At 57.1% G+C, this 16,655-nt stretch overlaps 1 protein-coding gene across 5 annotated transcripts in view; it reads left to right on the forward strand.

The window, feature by feature from the left end:
• The window catches only part of ZMIZ1 (zinc finger MIZ-type containing 1), a 233,843-nt gene that overhangs the window by 45,939 nt on the left and 171,249 nt on the right, over window positions 1–16,655 (forward strand). For all 5 annotated transcript variants that reach the window (XM_058696816.1, XM_058696812.1, XM_058696813.1 and 2 more), the window contains exon 2: window positions 1,019–1,142. The gene's annotated coding sequence lies outside the window, so the exon portion shown is untranslated. The remainder of the gene's footprint in view (window positions 1–1,018; window positions 1,143–16,655) is intronic.

Genomic DNA, 16,655 nt, shown 5'->3' on the forward strand with positions numbered 1-16,655 from the left:
CCGTGACAGCTCTGGGCAGTGGGCAAGGGAGTCCCCAGAGAGACTGGGGCCTGCTTCTGGCTTTGGCTGTCTTTTGCTGTGGGACCCTGGGAGGAAACCCTTTCCCCATCAGGGCCTTGGTTTCCACATTCGTGAATCAGCAGAGAAGGGTATCACCATCACCAAGTCTCTTGCCTCTTACCAACCTGAGCCTTGTATTCTAGAATCTAACAGGGGGGAGGGCATCAGGAGGCCCTTGGAGAGCTCAGCGGGCTTCCTGATTTCAAGACACATGTCGGTTGGCCAGTTTTGTTCCTCTTGTTCACCGAACACCTTCACCACACTGTCCGTCCATCACTCACTCGTCTGTCCGTCCATCCCTCCAGCGGTTGCTGGCCTTGCGAGCCTCAGAGGATAAACTAGATCTCATTCCTGATGTCCGGGAGCTCTGCCCAGGGAGGAAACGGGCCTCCAGAAAGCCGGAGAAGACCCGGTCAGCCAGACCCCAAGCCCCTGGGTGATGAACAAAGAAAGAAGGGGCAGGTCAGGGAGGGCTCTGTGGAAAGGGCTCAGAAAATTACACAGAATTTGTAAGGAAAGGGCTCACTTCACTTGAGCAGAGTCTCCAAGGCCAGCAGGGCTTTGGAAGACAGAGGAGTGGAAGAAAGGGCTCTGAGCAGAGCACCAAACTTATCCCAAGGCCGGGGTCCCGGGGTCCTGGGGTCCCGGGGTCCCGGGGTCCCGGCCGGCTGCAGCACAGTGGTCTGTGTGTGCCGGGGTGCTGGTGCTGTGGCGTGGGGCCGCAGAGGGGCAGCCCCCCACGCTGGGGCTGGGGCCAGGCCTCTAGCACGAAGTCCGGGAGACAGGCCCTTGCCGGGGAGGGGGCGGGCAGCGCCCAGCTTCTGGAACGGCTCCGCTTCGGTGCGCCAGGTCAGCCGGAGGAGCCCAGGCGGGCAGAGCCTGCCGGTCAGTGAAGCGGGTGGGAGCTGCCGGGAAGGTTAGCTTGAAGCTCACTGTGCCCTCCCGGTCTGTCCCGCAGGACTTGCAGCGCTGTGCCCGGCCACGTCGGACCGCGGGAGCCACAGCCATCTTCCCTCCTCAGCCTCCTTCCCCTGACGCTCTGAGCAGCCTCGAGTCCTGGCCATCCGCAGAAGCCTTCACAGGTGAGCGGGCCGGGCTGGCCCCTGCTGTGGCTCACACCAGCCGGCGTGGGTCCTGGGGAGCGGGCGACCGGGCTGTCACCACTGAGGCACGAGGGGATGGAGCTCACCTCCTAGTTTTCGCTTCTTCCCTGGCCTCCTCCTCTCAGATGGAGCCAGACAGCGGAGGGGGGTTGCGCCCTGGGCTGGGACTTTGAGATTTGGATGTATTCTTTCTCCAAGTCCCACGTAGCCTTAAGCAGTCCCGTGCTTCCGCTGCTGGCAGCCTCGGCCCTCTCATCTATACGTGAGAATAATAATGCTGGGTCTGCCGACATGCTGAGCATTTCACTGTGTGCCAGGCACCATGCTAAGTGCCGTGTAGCTATTAATTCCTTTCATCTGCACACCAACCTGTGAGGCGGGTGCCTGGTATCCTCTCCATTATATAGACAAGAAAACTGAGGCTTGTGGGTTGGGAAGTAACTTGCCCAAGGTCCCATGTCTGGCTGAGCCTCCCGTGGGGTTCACCTTTGGCTCTATATGGCCCCTAATCCTTGGACCATTCTGTCCCTGGCCTTGCCCACCTCTGCTAGCCTCTTCTTGGGGGGCAGGAGCTGAAGCAATCCCGGGGTCTTCAGAAGTGCTAAGTCCTAACCCAACTCGAGGCAAAGGGAGGGGACTTTTACAAGGTAAGTGTGGCTACAGATGTCTGGGGTCGTGACTCATTTGTGGATGTGATGTGACATGGACCAGGCCTGGCCTCTGGGGTCACCAAAGTGACACCTATGGCCCCTTCTAGAGGAGGGGCATGTTGGCTGGGTAGGGTTCTCCCTCTCTTGGCTTCCCTAATTCAGTTTCCCTAGCTTGTATTAAGCACTTAATATATGCCAGGCATGATGTCAGGCCCCAGGATACAGGGGAAAGGGGCTCATCTCATTCTGCACTCCGGTGGAGAAGCAGGGAGATCACAGCAGATGTCGTGTGAGCCCCGTACCAGTGGAGTGGACAATGTTCAGAGGTTAGAGGGGGGCATTCTGGGGGAGGTAACTCAACAGTGAGGAGCGTTGTGGGGAGACAGGAACAGGGGATAGGTAGGAGAGCCTGGCAGGATGGGGGATGAGGTTGGCAAGGGGATGGGAAGATTATAAAGGGCGACAAATGCCAGGCTGGAGAACTAGATCCCCAGGGCAATGGGGAGCCATGGAGGGTTCTGAGTCAGGTAGGTACCTAATGAAGGTGGCTGCATTGGAGAGGCCATTGGAAAGACCCTGCTGGAAGCAGGGGGACTAGTGGGACTCTCCCAAGCCACAGCAAGAGGTCAGATGCCTCAAGTAGGGCCAGAGCAACGGGCACAGACAAGGAATGAAAATATAAGACCCCAAGGCAGGGAAGTTGTCAGGATTGCAGTTGGCCAGGGTGGGGGGGGGGGGGCATGAGGGTGGGAAAGCTGCCAGGATGTGGGATGGGGGTTAATGATAGAGTGAGCATGGGGAGTCTGGCATCCAGGAAGGCTTCTTGGAGGTGGTGGGTCAGGTATCTCTGAGAGAGCCAAGATTTTCACGAGGAGGAGGATGATTTGAGTGGCATTATAGTTACACGCGGGCTTCATGTTCTCATGCAGAAATATTGATACACACAGAAGTCCCAGAAGATTCTCCCCACCCACAGTCATACCCATAACCATGAATGCAAGTGCACACACACTCGTGCACACAGGTGCACACATGCTTACAAACCTGCCCATGCATGCTCAGGGGATACAGCTGTGCGTGCACACCCGTACATGAATGGTCACGCGCACAGATGCACGCAGCAAGGTAGGAGGAGCACTCCCTCGCATGCATGTGTACACAGACATCACTCACGCATGCTCCAAACATACACGCGCGCACACAGATAGACTTGCATGCACATACGTGCTCGCAGGCACACGTTCACAAACCGCATTGACTCCCCAGCAGAAAGGCACAAGCTCTCATGGCACACACATGCCCACACACGCGCAGGGATGCCTTCACGTGCACACACAAGGAGGGATGTGTTCCAAGGAGAAGTAGCTATTCAGGGATCGGTAGCTTCTCACCTGTCAAAGCTCCCAGGGCACTGGGAGTTGCGGGTTCTGCCTGGTGCGGGAGGTTAGCCCCTGTGTGGGGAGGAAATCTGGGAAGGACCTCCAGGAGACAGCCAGAAGGTGGGGAAAGATTTGCCGGGTTGCCGTGGAGGGACAGGGCGGACCAAGCATAGAGCCTGGCTCTTGCAATGTCCCAGAGAAGTAAAAGTTCGTTCATTGGCCCTTCCCTCCTCCCCCAGTAAGCGTCCGTCAGAATTTACTAGAATCGGGACCGGCTAGTGTGAAACAAAAACGAGGGGCTCATTGTTCATAAATGATTACGGATTTCAAGGCGATGGCGGCAGCACGTGAAACCAAGAGTGAGTCCTTCTAAGCGTGGGGCCCTGTGCAGTTGCCTGTGAAGCCAGCCCTGCCCGTAATAGGGGTAGTGGTCATGGGATTAAGTGCCAAGAACTGAGTTTGGATGCTGGCTCCACCAGTAGAGACCTCGAGCGTGTCCCCTGTCACCTGTGGGAGCCTCGTCTGCCAAGGGGGGAGATGTCAAGCTCTTCAGAGCAGTGCCGGCATCCACGTCGTCCCCCGCAGCCCGTGACGATGGCTTCGGTTAGGGTGGGATTACAGCCCCTCTGACAGGCAGTGCTATTCAAGGATTCCCTGACCTCTGGCAGCCTAGTTCTTCTGTGCTTTGCCAAACCCACCATGGCAGGGGGCGGTGGGACAGCTACTCTGTGTTTTGTTTGCAAATCTTCTGCCTGGTCGTCTTTTGCACACCCGTCTCTGCTTGGCAAACTCACTCCTGTAGGTAAGACGCCACGGAGCCTTCTCTGAGCCCGGCCTCTATCTCCCAACCTTTGCCCTGGGATCCCTCCAGGAGTCACCATGACGTCGTGCACTGTAGACTTCTCTATCGTGTGCAAAGCCCTTGCACACTCCGTCAGGCCACTGAGTAAGCCCTGTAGAGGTCCTGTTCCCGTTTGCTAAACGGGGAACAGAGGCTAGTGCCTGGACCCAGGTCAGGTCCACAACAGGCAGAGGCGCAGACAGTGGCGACAGAGGGAGGTCGCTGGGCTCTTTCGGTATTTTGGAAGACTGGCTTTTCCCCCTGGTCAAGAGCTCCAGCCTCTGGTGGAGCTGGAGGTCTGGCCAGCTAGAGTAGACAAAGCCCCACCCCTCTTCCTCCCTGAGGGTGACTTGGCCCAGTCACCACAGCCAGGCAGACTGGAGCCAGATATATGTGGCTCCGGAGCTCGAGCGAGTCCCACATCAGGCAGAGAGGTGAGAGGGTCCCGGCTGGTCTGGGCCATACAGCCTACAAAGGGTGGACACAGAGAGAGGGTTTCTGGCCGGGGGCATGATAGCTGGTCCCACGTGGCCAGCACTCTGTAAAAGGTGCTCTGAACACCCGTGGTGGATGAAGGCAGAGGGCACTGACACAATCGAGGCTATGAACTCTGGGCCTCAGCTTTGGGCGTAGCTCTGCCGCTCCTCTGTGACGCCAGATTAGTGGCTTAACCTCTCTGTGCTCGTTTCCTCGGTGTTAACGTAGGGATAAGAATAGGACTTACCTCACTGCGTTGTGAGGAATCCAGGGAACTAAGCCATGTGAATCCTTGCGACGGTGCCTAGAACATGGCTAGCACTCCACAGCATACGGCTTGATGGTGGGCGAGCAGCTGGAGGACGGTGACAGAGCTGACGCGAGTGCTGTGGACACATGGAGGAGGGTGGTGACATGGTCGGTGTCATTTAAGAAAGGACGTAGGGAGACAGCAGGATGGGGGTTGGGCTGGATTTGAGTTTCATGTGAGGTAATCGCAAACAGTTGTCGATCACACCTCTGTGGGCAGGGACCTGGGGTGACGGCCACACTCCCTGGCCAGCCCCTTCAGCCCCTGGTTTGTGGCTTCATGCTGCCACCATGCATACCCATCAGCTGTCAGTCAGCAGACTTCCAGGGTTACATGGTGCAAGACAGGTTCGGGGCTGGCTGCAGAGACCTTGAATGCCAAGCCCAGCTCACAGCAGGCCTGGCCAGGGCCATGCAGAGCTGGCATTCCAGGGTCCCCATGTGGCATGCCTGTCAGTCTTCAGCGCCAGCTGAGAATGCACACCCCACTCTCCTTGCCTGGAATTTGTTGCCTGCAGCCCAGGCCCCTCCACCCCCCAGCCTCTGCAACCCTGACCCCAGCCTGGAGCTGGAAATAGTTTACAGCCCCCTGATCATTCCTGCCACAGGTGGGACACTCTCTGGGTCAGCAGAGCGGGGCTACTGCCCTGGCAGGCTCTCTGGGCAGGACTTTGGTCAAGCCTCAGCCCTGCTCACACACGTTCTGTGTGACCTTGAAGCAGCTGCTGCCCTTCTCTGAGCAGTTATTTATTGGAAGTCAAACCAGAGGCCTGGGACAGCTCAGGGGTCATGCACTGCAATGATCTCAAGGGACTCAGCAACCCAGTGAAGCTGAGGTTATCCTGTTGTACAGATAAGGAAGCTCAGAGCACAGAGAGGTTAAGAGGCATACCCAGGGTCACAGAGCTATTGGTACAGAGCTGGGATTCCGCCCAGGCTCATTTGACATTTTATTTGTATTTTCCCCACTATATCAAACTGTCTCGGATAGGTACTTGCATGTTTCTGAGTGATCTGTTCACTCTGTCAGCCAGAGTGTGCTGAACATTTACCAGGCTCCCGTATCGTGTTAGGTGTTGGCATCCAAAAGTGAATCTGCGTTTGAGAAGCTGGCTAAGCACAGCCTTGGGCTTGGATGTCGCAGAGTCTCCAGTGCAGAGCACTCTTGGAGGGGGCCCTTGATGGGTGAAGGCAGTAGGAAACGGGAGGAGCAGCTCTTCCCTGACACTAGAGGAGGCAGGCCAGGGGACTGCCTGGAGGAGGAGGCTGGATCCTTACACAGAGGAGTGGAAGACTAAGGTCTTCCTGGGGTCTCCGCACAACTTGGCAGGACTCACCCAGTGGGATGTCCAGTTGGAGAGGAAAATTCATTCAGCCACAGCTGGAGGCAGATGCTGAGGCAGCCCCTGAGGGCCTCAAAGGCTGGGCCAGAGTTTGACCTTGATCCTGCAGAGAGTGGGGAGCCAAAAGGGCTGTCGAGCAGCAGCTCCTCTGTGAAGGACAGGAAGGGAGGGCAGGCTTTGGCCCACTAAGTGGGGCTCCCAGCTCCACCCAGAGACGGTGACAGCAGGGAGGAACAGGGTTAGGGGCTTGTTTACTCCAGCTAGCTGGACCCCCAGCTTCTCCAGGCCATCTTCAGCACCCCAGGCACTTCTGGGCCTCTCCTGGGCCAGGGGCTGGAGCTCTTTACCAGGAGGAAAATGCTGGAATAGGAAGCTGCCCAGGTACCACCCTCTGTTGGCACCACCTGCACCCCTCCCTGTGCAGGGCGAACCCTAAGTGATATGGTAGAGACAGAGAGGCCTGAGACCAGCCCAGGGCCGTACAGCATCACCGTGGCAGGTGCAAGAGGCCAGCAGGCCAGGCAAGAGGCATCTTTCCTGAGGGTGGGAGGGAAGGTCTAGGGCTCCCTCTGGCTCTCCCAGAGTCCGGTGTGAGCCTCTCCAGTTGGGTGTGATCACCCCTGTAGGTCCACAGAGCTACACACGCACCACAGGGACCCCTGACCTCGGCCACCAACAGGACTCTCCAAGGACGGGCTGGGATTTGGCAAATTACACCAAGAAGGATTCCTTGGGTGTTACTCACCATGGACGCTTCTCCCTCCCACTGATGTTTGCTCACCTGGCTCTGTCAGAGCTCTGGAGTTGGTCTCCCTCTGGTCCATAAGCCACACACTTAGGATGAGGACAAGCGCGACCATGCCGTGTCCAAGGCCCCCAGCCTCAGTGACCTTGCAGGGAGGGAGCGGACACTGGGCGGGGCAGCCAGGGTGGCATCTGTATTGGAGGTATACCATCCCTGCTTTGGAAACATAGCAGGTGTAGACCCTGGCAGGGCCCACGACCTGCAGTGGTGGTAGTGACCTGGCCATGGGGCGCGGTGTTTCTGGAAAGGCAGGACCAACCCCTGAGGGGCTGAGGGCACAGAGATTGGGGCCTGGGAAGTTCTAGGGGTCTGTGGAGGTTCGTCCAGAGCCGGCACTGAGAACTTGCATGGGCCGCTGGCTCTGTTAAGCCTCTTTTGTATTCCACCTCCTATAATCATGACCTCCTGCCAAGGCTTCTAACCATTAGGGCCTTTCTTATCTGTTTAGCAAGAAGTGAGGGCTGGAGATTGCAGGCCCAGATGCCAGGGCAGAGAGAATGCTCTGGAGTCAGGGCCCTATTTGAAAGCCGACAATCTACATGGGGGTGAGAAAGGAAAATAGATTCAGGGAACTAGGGACCACTCCTGTCTCTTGTCTGCCCTTTGCCGAGCCACAGCAGGGTGCCCAGAGGCCTACAGTCTAGGACACTGGATTTGCAGGTATCTAGGAAAAACATCTGGGCTCCAAGGGAGTCTAGGGTCAAAGAGGGCTTCCTGGGGCTCCTGGGTGGCTCAGCCAGTTAAGCGTCTGACTCTTGATTTCAGCTTACGTCCTGTTCTCATGGTTCCTGAGATTGAGCCCCTCATCAGGCTCCGTGCTGATAACATGGGGCCTGCTTGGGATTCCCTCTCTCTCTCTCTCTCTCTCTCTCTCTCTCTCTCTCTCTCTCTCTTTCTCTGCCCCTCCCCCATGCACACTTTCTCTCTCTCTCTCAAAATAAATAAATGAACATTAAAAAAAAGAGGGCTTCCTGGAGGAGGTGGAGTTCCAGCCGGACCCTGAAGAATGAACGTGACTATGAACTGAAAGCATTCCAAGCAAAGGGACCAGCTGAGCCAAGGCCCTGAGGCAGGCACTCAGAGTAGGGGTGAGGGGCAGATCAGCGGGCTGGATGGAGGGCACAGACTGGGCAGTGAGGAAGTGAGTTGGACATGCCCCCTAGAGGCCAGATGGCAGAAGGAGGAGGAAGCTTGCACTTTGCTTCTAACTTACTAAATCCCTGAACAGATTCCTGCCGTACTTCCATTCCTCAGTTTCCCTCAGATCTCCCTGGACTTCCAGACACAGCAGGGCAGTGCCTCAGTGGAAGGGCCTGCCTTTGGGGAGGCTGTGGGCAGGTGCCAGGATCCTAGGCTCCCTGGGAGTTGGCGGGCAACTGGGCAAGGGCACTGGTGCTGGACCCAGGCCTTCTCTTTGGCTGGGGAGAGCTGACCTCAGACTCCAGGGGCTTGCCAGGAGTCTCCCCCAGCCTGGGAGGAGGGGAGATCGGGCCCTCTGGGGCAGACCCTCCTATGGGCTAAGGATCTGGCTCCCAGAGCAGACTCTGGAGCTGAGAGTTTGGAGGGTGGGCCTCCCCTGTCCTTTCTGTCACCAACTACTGCTTTTCTTCTCTCAGAGAAGGGGGGAAGGGGTGGCCATCCGCAAGGGCATGGGCCAGCTCAGAGCCGGACATAAGGAGGTGATCATTTGAGCCCTGCATGCCCGTGCCAGGCCTGTGATGCGTTGCGGGCTCTGTGTGCTGGTGCCCTTCTGAGTTCAGGCCCTCCCTGGAGCCCTGGGCTCAGCCCAGGTTGTGTTTGCTGTCCCTCCACTGACCCACAGCGGCCTTTCTCACCCTCTCCCTATGAGCAGGGTGGTAGCCACAGGCTCTTCGACTCCTAATACCCAAGACTGAGCAAATCTCCCCAGCAGTTTGCACAGCGGCCAGCTCAAGCCCTGTTAGCCCGGACCTGGCCTGGGTTCCCGCTTGGGAAGCCCAGAACTGTCTTCTGCAAGAATACAGCAACCACCCACAGCAAGAAGGGCAAGCCGCCTTCATGCAAAGTCTCTTCATGACCCCGGCTCCTCTCACCCTCGTAAATAATGAAATGGTGGGCTTTGTGGGTGCCCGTTTTGTAGAAACTGCAGTTCTGGAAGAGAAGGTAGGAGACTTGGCCAGGGTCATGCCGCCAAGCCAGAGCTCAAACCCAGGGCCCTAGGCCCCTAGTCAAGCTCCTTTGGGGACAAGCCAGTGTTTCCCGTTCATGCCAGAAGGCAGATGTGCCAGGGCCTAGAGGATGTGGAGGAAGGGAGACCCACCCTGGGGGCCCAGGGGCCCAGGAGCCGAAAACACACAGGGGACTGTCTCTCTTCCTTGCCTCCAGCTACTTTAATTGGCTGGGTCTGCCAGTGTAGTGACATTTACCTGGTGGGGAGGAGGGCCTCCTTCCTCTTGAATCAAGATGCTAAAAATAACTAGGCCCAGCTTCCCGGGGCCCCTGCCCAGTCAGCGCCTGCCTGCCCACCTCAGCGATCTTTTTCCTGGGTGCTGGAAGCTAATTGCTTTGTGAGCACGCGGTTCCTGGCGCTGAGGACTTCCTAGGGGTCGTGGCAGGAATGGCATTGCTCACTCGGCTCCGAAAGACTGAGAGGTCTCTGCAAGGCCTACCTGACCCCCAGGTATTGAAGCAATGGGCCCCTCCCCGAACCCCTGCACCCACCCCCTTTTTCCCCGGGTGCAGTAGTACCCTGCCAGGCTGGCCACCCTACCCCTACGTGTTTGGGCCCCTTTCTAAAGCTGCCAGAGTTTCTCCAGGGTTGCCTGAACTCTAAGGGGAGGGGAGGCTGTGCCCCTCATCCTCAGAGTTATCTGATGCCCACCTCAAGTCCTAACACGGACATACAAGTCGTGGCCGCCTGCCTTCCTGCTGCCTGTTCGTCCTGTTACATGAGCAGCCAAGAGGAGCCCAGGCTTTGGAGCTGGACACGTTTAAATCCAGCTGTGCAACCTTCGCAAGTTTCTGAGCCTCTGTGTTCTCATCTGTGAAGTGGGCATCATCAGTGATCTGGTCGTGTCGTTGTCAGAATGAAATGAGGTAATTTGCAGAGTGGCGGATGAAGACGGCTGGGCCCGCAGGGCCACTAGGAGGCCTGAGTACCTCTGGGGGCTTTCCTTTCTCTTCCCTTCCTCTTGCTATGGTATCAGCAGCCCCTAGTAACCTAATAAATTTGGTTGATGTGTTCGGACCGGAGGGGACAGTCTTGATCCAGACTGAGGATCAGGGACTCAGTCTCCCTGGGAGCAGGGGTCCCTTGCCTGTTCCTACACGGCCCCAGAGCAGCCTGCTAGGCCTGCCCCGCCCGTGTGTTTGTCTAGTTCTTGCCCTGGGTCAGTGTAACCAGAATCGTGTTGACACTGGCCTACGGGTCCCTGGCTGTGGGGTCAGCCCCGTGGAAACAGAAGTGGTTCTCTGGGCTCTGTATTTGCTAGCCGTGGGCACCCAGGCCAGTGGCTGAGCTCATCCGTGAGTTCTGCATGTGAAAATGGGGGTAGTAACGGCCCCTGCCCCGTAAGCGCTGTGAGATTAAACTGGCACAGATATACAGTGGGGTCTGGCTCGGGGAGAGCACTCAGGGTGCATTAGCCAGTCCTCATGGTAGTAAGATCGCAGGAGCCGTCGGTGGTAATAACCGTGGCCACCTGCCATTTGTTGAATGGTTAGTTTCGGGTGCTGTGTCAGGTGCTAAGTACTTTACGTACATTATTTAACTTCATCTTCATGGCAGCCGTGCACAAGGTGCTCTTGTAAGCATCGTGTTCCAGATGAGGAAACCGAGGCACAGAGAGGTCACGTACAATCTGAAAGTGGTAGAACTAAAAACCCGAACTTAGGTTCAGCCCTGCTAGGGTGACCAACAGTTAGGGTTGGCCTGGGACCACCCCGGTTTTAGTACCGGGAGTTCCGTATCCCACACACCTCTCCATTGCTGGCACACCAGGACAGCTGACCATGCGAGCCCCATCTAAATCCTAAGCCCTGCCCGCCCCTCTGGACTCCCTCCTTGGTTCTGGGGCTGGCTGGTGCACTCTGGGCTCTGGAGGTCCTGCTCCCGCTGGGCCCCTTCCCCCACCTCACAGATTCCACTTCTAGACTGTCCTCTTTGCCCATCCCCCACAGCTTGGCTGCAGTTCCCCACCCCCACCCCCATCCAGCTTCCTCCTCTCCCTCTCTCCCATCTGCCAGCAGGAGGACTGTGGCTGTGCCCCCACCCCCACCCTGACCAGTCTTCACTCTGCCCATTTGCACTAAGGGCTTTGGCACCTCTGCTCCTGGCTTTCTAGAGATGCTCTGGAGACCTCTTCCTTAAAAGAAGGAAGGTGGAGTGAGCCCCCACCCCCAGCCCTGGCCCAGGCAGCCTGGCGAGATCGCACTGGCCCTCCTTCCGGTGAATTGATGGAGGGCACTGCTGACAAAGGAGAAAGGTCAGCAGGGGGACAGAGCCGAGGTGGTGGCAGCCTGCTGGCCGGCACTGCCCTCCCCCACGTCAGGGCTTTCTAGGGGGCGGGGCCCAGTGCTCCTTGGGGTCTGGTCAATTCCTATTGACTCAGGCAGCCACTGGCTCAGCACGGCTGAGCAGCCGGGCCCCCAGAGGGCTAGGGGAGACGCCTGGGTCATTCCTGACACCTCCCTCTCCCTCACCCCCACATCCAACGATCATTCCGACCCCTGACCCATCTCTGGACCTGCGTCCTCCTCACCATCCCCACCTTCTGCTGGCATTTGGGTCTGACCATCTTCTTGCCTCTCAACTACTCAGCCCTTCCCGGCCCTCTGCTGCCCTCCCTGGCTTCCCACTGTCACCAGGAATAAAGCCCAAGTTCCAAGGCTGACATTAAGGCCCTCCTTGGGTTCAGTGAGCCTGCCCAGAGCTGCCTTCGCTGAGGACTTCCGTGTGCCTGTACCCTCCCCACCCTCTGACAAGGGCCTCTCCCAGCCCTCTCTCCCTGCTTGGGTGACTCTCCCTGCAGACATGTCTTTCCAGGGCCTGGCCCACCACTTTCGTCCCCAGGACTCTGTCCTCTGGGGGAGGTTGGAAGAGGTCATCTGTGAGGTAGCAGCACCCTGAGGGCCAAGCCTGCAGCAACAGCCTGTGACCAGGACACTGGCCCGAGTCGTTGCCCACTCCATGCCTTTCCTCCGACTCCCCCTTAAGCCATCCAGTGCAACTCGTGCCCTAGCTTCCGGAGGGCAGGAGCCACCTGTCTCCCCAGCTCACACAGGGGCTAAGCCCCAATGAGGGCAGGAGGCACAGTGGTTATCGTGCAGGCTCTGGGACCCAACCCCAGCTCTATCACCTAATAGCTGTGCGACCTTGGCAGTCACTTAACCTCTCTGAGCCTGAGTGGTACTAATTGTGGGATATGGGTAGTAATAGTCCCTCCTTCTCGGGATGGTGAGAGTCAGTGTAATGACAGGTGTTGAGTATTTGCAGGGCCCTGGAACATTTAACGGATCAATAAAGTCATCTCTCTTCCTTACCATCAGAGCAGGCAGCTACCCTATTCAGGAGATGGGGAGCCTGCCCTCCAAATGGGCTCCTCCTGGTGATTTGGATGGACCTTCCTCTTCTGCCACCTCACCGCCCCCTCTTTGCCCTTCATCCGGTCCCAGCACTGCTCCCTTACATCCCCTATGACCCCAGGAAACCCAGACCTCCCTGGCTTCGTGCTGTCACCCGCACACCTGCCTTATCCACCCTGTGTCCACAGGATGCCTTCAGAGCAGGGGCCAGGATTTATTATCGGTTTCCCTCACGGCCCCTCACAGGTGCCTAGAGCACAGCAGGTGCCCAATAGTTGTTTCCCGGGTTGAACTGATGTTCACCAAGCCAAAGTCACCTCTAAGAACAACACAGCAAGGAGCAGCCGGCCCCTGTGCTCATCTGCAAACTGCCGAGGGGCACTTCTGAGCCGGGGGTGACACTAGGTGAAATGCCTGCCCACCCTAGCGTCCTCGGTGCACTCAGGGGAGGCGGGGAGGGGACTGGGGCGGCGCCATGGCTTGACCACCGTGTTAGAAGGGGTTTCGAAGCCCGTGCCTCGTACCGTCCTCTGAACTGTCTTATTTGCCTGGGTCCTTTCCCCACCCCCACGGTTTTCTGTGAAATTGTGTTATTATATTTAAACAAATCAATTCCACTGCAGAGTTTTCCTGTCCTAATGGTGAGTGTGCGGCACAAATACCATTGATCCCTCACAGCCCTGAAAAACAGTTGATGGATAGCACCCGGGCTGGTCTTTGGAGAGGCACTTAGAGCAGCTGTGTGCAGCCCCCTCCGCTCCCCCACACCCACGCCGCCCCCCCATCACGACCCCACCCCACCCCGAATGTCGAGGTTGTGCAATGAAAGGACACCCCCAGCACTGCCAGGGGTGGAATGTCAGCACAAGGAGCCGGCCCCTTGTGCTGGTAAAACAATCACATTGCAGATTTTTATTGATTTTGGCCGAAGGCAGGAGCGAGGCTTACGGAGCAGAGAAGGGGTGCGGTGTGATCTTTGTCTTTCCTTACAAGTTCAGAGCTCTGTCCCGAGTGACGAGTGACGGCAGACAGCAGCTCAGGCACCATCTCCAGACCTTGATGGCGCTGCTTTTTATTAAAGGGGCTGGAGGGCTGGCTGGGCTGGGGGAGTGTGAGGGTCCCCTTGATGAAGTCCTTCGGAAATCCTGCTGTTCAAAGTCACCGCACAGGGCTCTGCCTTGCAGGTCACCGTCACGGGCTTGTTTGAGCTTTTTAATGGCCCCAGGTTCGGGCGGACAGGTATTACTACTCTAGTTTAGAGATGGGCAGCCTGAGTCAAGGGCAGTCACTAGAGCAGGGGAAGGGCTGCTGCCTTCTGCGACCAGAGGAGCCCCAGGCCCTGAACGCTCCCGTCTCCCTCCTGCACCAGCAATGACAGGAAGTTCCTCTGACTACCAGCCTTTCTGCTGTCCCTTCACCTGTTCCTGGGCTTTCTGTCTGTGGAGCCCAGGTTGTCAGCCGGAAGGGCCTACGTGGTCATCATGCAAGGGTCTCAAATCGGCACTCCACGGCATGCCACACAAGCCTGTGCACTGGGCCGGGGTAAGGCAGGAGGGAGCAGCAGGGACTGCGGCAAAGGAGAATGCCTGCCTCGCCTAAATCCCTAAAAGCACAGAGGTTTTAATAACTCCGTGCCCATGAAACTGTATGGGATGGGACTGTGGGCTGAATTTGTCACTGCCCGTCCCCCATTCTAGTACAGGCCTTTGTTTGGGAGACAAGAATGTGTGGCCTGGAGTTGAGAGTGGCTCCTCAAGGTCACAGTGCAAGGCCACAGAGCTAGGATTTGGGTCTGGGAGGAGGTGGGGCCTCTGGCAGTGCTGTCTCCCCTCCCCCTGGGCTTGATGAGGCCACCCCAGCAGTCAGGGTTAGGGGGCAGGGCAGGGGGCCCCTAACTGTCCTAGGACAGATAGTCCCCTCACTCAGGAGACCCAAGAGTGGCCCGGTGTGCCTCCCTTCCCTTCACTGTCAGAGCACTTACACCCCCACCCCAACCCCCGCAGACAAACCTCCTGTCCCCTGTAATCAGGTTAGCTTCCTGCTCTGTGCTCCCTCAGCTGAGCTGAACCAGCTGCCTCTAATGGCCTGTGGCTCTCCCCCTCTCCCTGGCTCTGGGGGTGGGGGAGGGAAGGTAAGGAATGAACCATGAGTGGGAAGGGGCTACCTTGCTCTCTCCATTCAGACCTTTCCATGGCTCCTAGGATCAAGTCCAAACCCTTAGCCTGGCATCCAAGACCCACTGCCATGAGGCCCTGCTTATCCTCCACACCCCTGATAATGCTCTTTCCTATGGTCATGGGATGCTATGTCCCACCTCCTGGTCTTTGCATGTGCAGATCCTTTTGCTGCTTCCCACCTTCTCGGAAAACTCCTATGCAACCCTCAAAACCCAGCTCCCATCTCTTCCTCTGGGCTGCCTCCACTCAGGACTCCTGCCTCTGTACTCCCGCTGGAGACTCCCCTGGTCTGGAATGTAATCCCCGTGTTTGGGTACTTTATTCTGCACCTGGTGCTGCTGAGTTCCTGGAGGAAAAGGAGAATATTTTAGAAGAATATGCCTCCGGGTGCAGTATGGAGAATGCTCAGTGAAGGACTAGGGCCAGAAAAGAAGAAAGAAGTAGGGACCAGGGTTAGAAAAGAGACAGGAGTGCACAGAACAGCTGTTCCCAGCCCGTCCACACAGCTCCAGCCTACTTCCTGTCAGGGAGGCCATTCCCAGGGACACATGCAGGGCCTGAAATAGACACGTGGGGGCCTTGGTGGTACACTTCCACAGCCCAACACTGAGCGCCAAGCACCCCTCCACTCCTTAGGTGTTGAAACTCCTCTCCTCCCAGGACCCTGCCCTTGCAGCCAAGACCCCCTTCCCCAGCCATGCCCAGGCCTTTTCCCTCCGTTCCTGCTAACTTTGTTTTATAAATAAGCGATATAAATAGGCCCCTCTGATTCCTCGGAGTGCGCAACGTTTAAGGACGGGGGCACGGCTGCAGGCATAATTGTACTACCAAATCCATCAGCTGCCTAATTACCATTTATTTTGCATTTATTTCTGCTAATTAAAAAGAGAGAAACTCCTAACAACTTTTACGTAAATACTATATTTGTTCTATGTAAAGATGGGATGCTAATTTGCTGGTGATTAGCTGATTATCTAATTTTGTAGCTGTCACACAGGATGGCCCTGTCCCCCCTTGGCACCCCAGAAGCCACTTGAAGCCCCTGGTCAGGGATGGGACGGATAGGTCAAGGGAGGTCTCCGTAGGTGGTTGGAAGGTCTGGCTGAGGCCCAGAGGCCACCAGGAGCATCACACGTCACCAGGGTTCAGAGAGGCTGAGAGGAACCTTTGGCTCATTCACTGTTTCTGTGCAGATGAAGAAACTGAGGCCCAGAGAGGTCTAGCATCCCGCAGGAAAACAGTAGCAGAGACAGACTCCTGACACAGGTGTTTAGGCCCCCCTTCCAGCGCTCATCCTGCTGTATCGTGCTAATGTCGGGAGGAATTTGCAGGGAGATGGCTTTGTCTGCAGCCCAGAACTATCTGCACCAAACTCCAGCCCCAGTAGAGGAAAGATGTCGTCTGGTCTGAGCTGATGACCAAACCAGACCTTCTGTGTACCCTTCTGGAAACATACACCTTCTCCCACTTCCCCGCCCAGCCCTGGGCTCTGCTCCCACAGGCCCCTGAGCACACCTACAGAGGCTTGCCTCCCAAGTCCAGGCCAGCTTCCCCGGGACCTGCCTCCGCTCATGGTATCGGGCCTTGAGCTCTGTGGGCTACCAGGACCTCTGCGAGTGTCTGAATTTCAGATCTTAAGATTATGTGTTTATTTTCATGGGAATTAGAAAAAATATAGAATATAGCAAACCCGTGATTTCACAGACTGTATTGCTTTGAATGAGAGTAAGTAAAAAGAAAGTGATTTAAATAACAAAACGTAAATAATTTAGAGGGAACACAGATGTGGCTTGAAGTATCTAGTAACTGAAGCTGGGGACATGCTCAGGGAGGGTGTGAGAACACCAGGTCCAGAGGCCAGGTGGGCGAGGCCGGGGTCAGCAGCAGGGACCTGAGGTCAGGGTTGGCCAGCCCCTGGCCTGTAGGCCCCCACTGCCCTGTCTCACGCC

Source organism: Neofelis nebulosa, chromosome 13 (genome assembly GCF_028018385.1).
Source record: "Neofelis nebulosa isolate mNeoNeb1 chromosome 13, mNeoNeb1.pri, whole genome shotgun sequence".
Taxonomy (NCBI): Eukaryota; Metazoa; Chordata; class Mammalia; order Carnivora; family Felidae; genus Neofelis; species Neofelis nebulosa.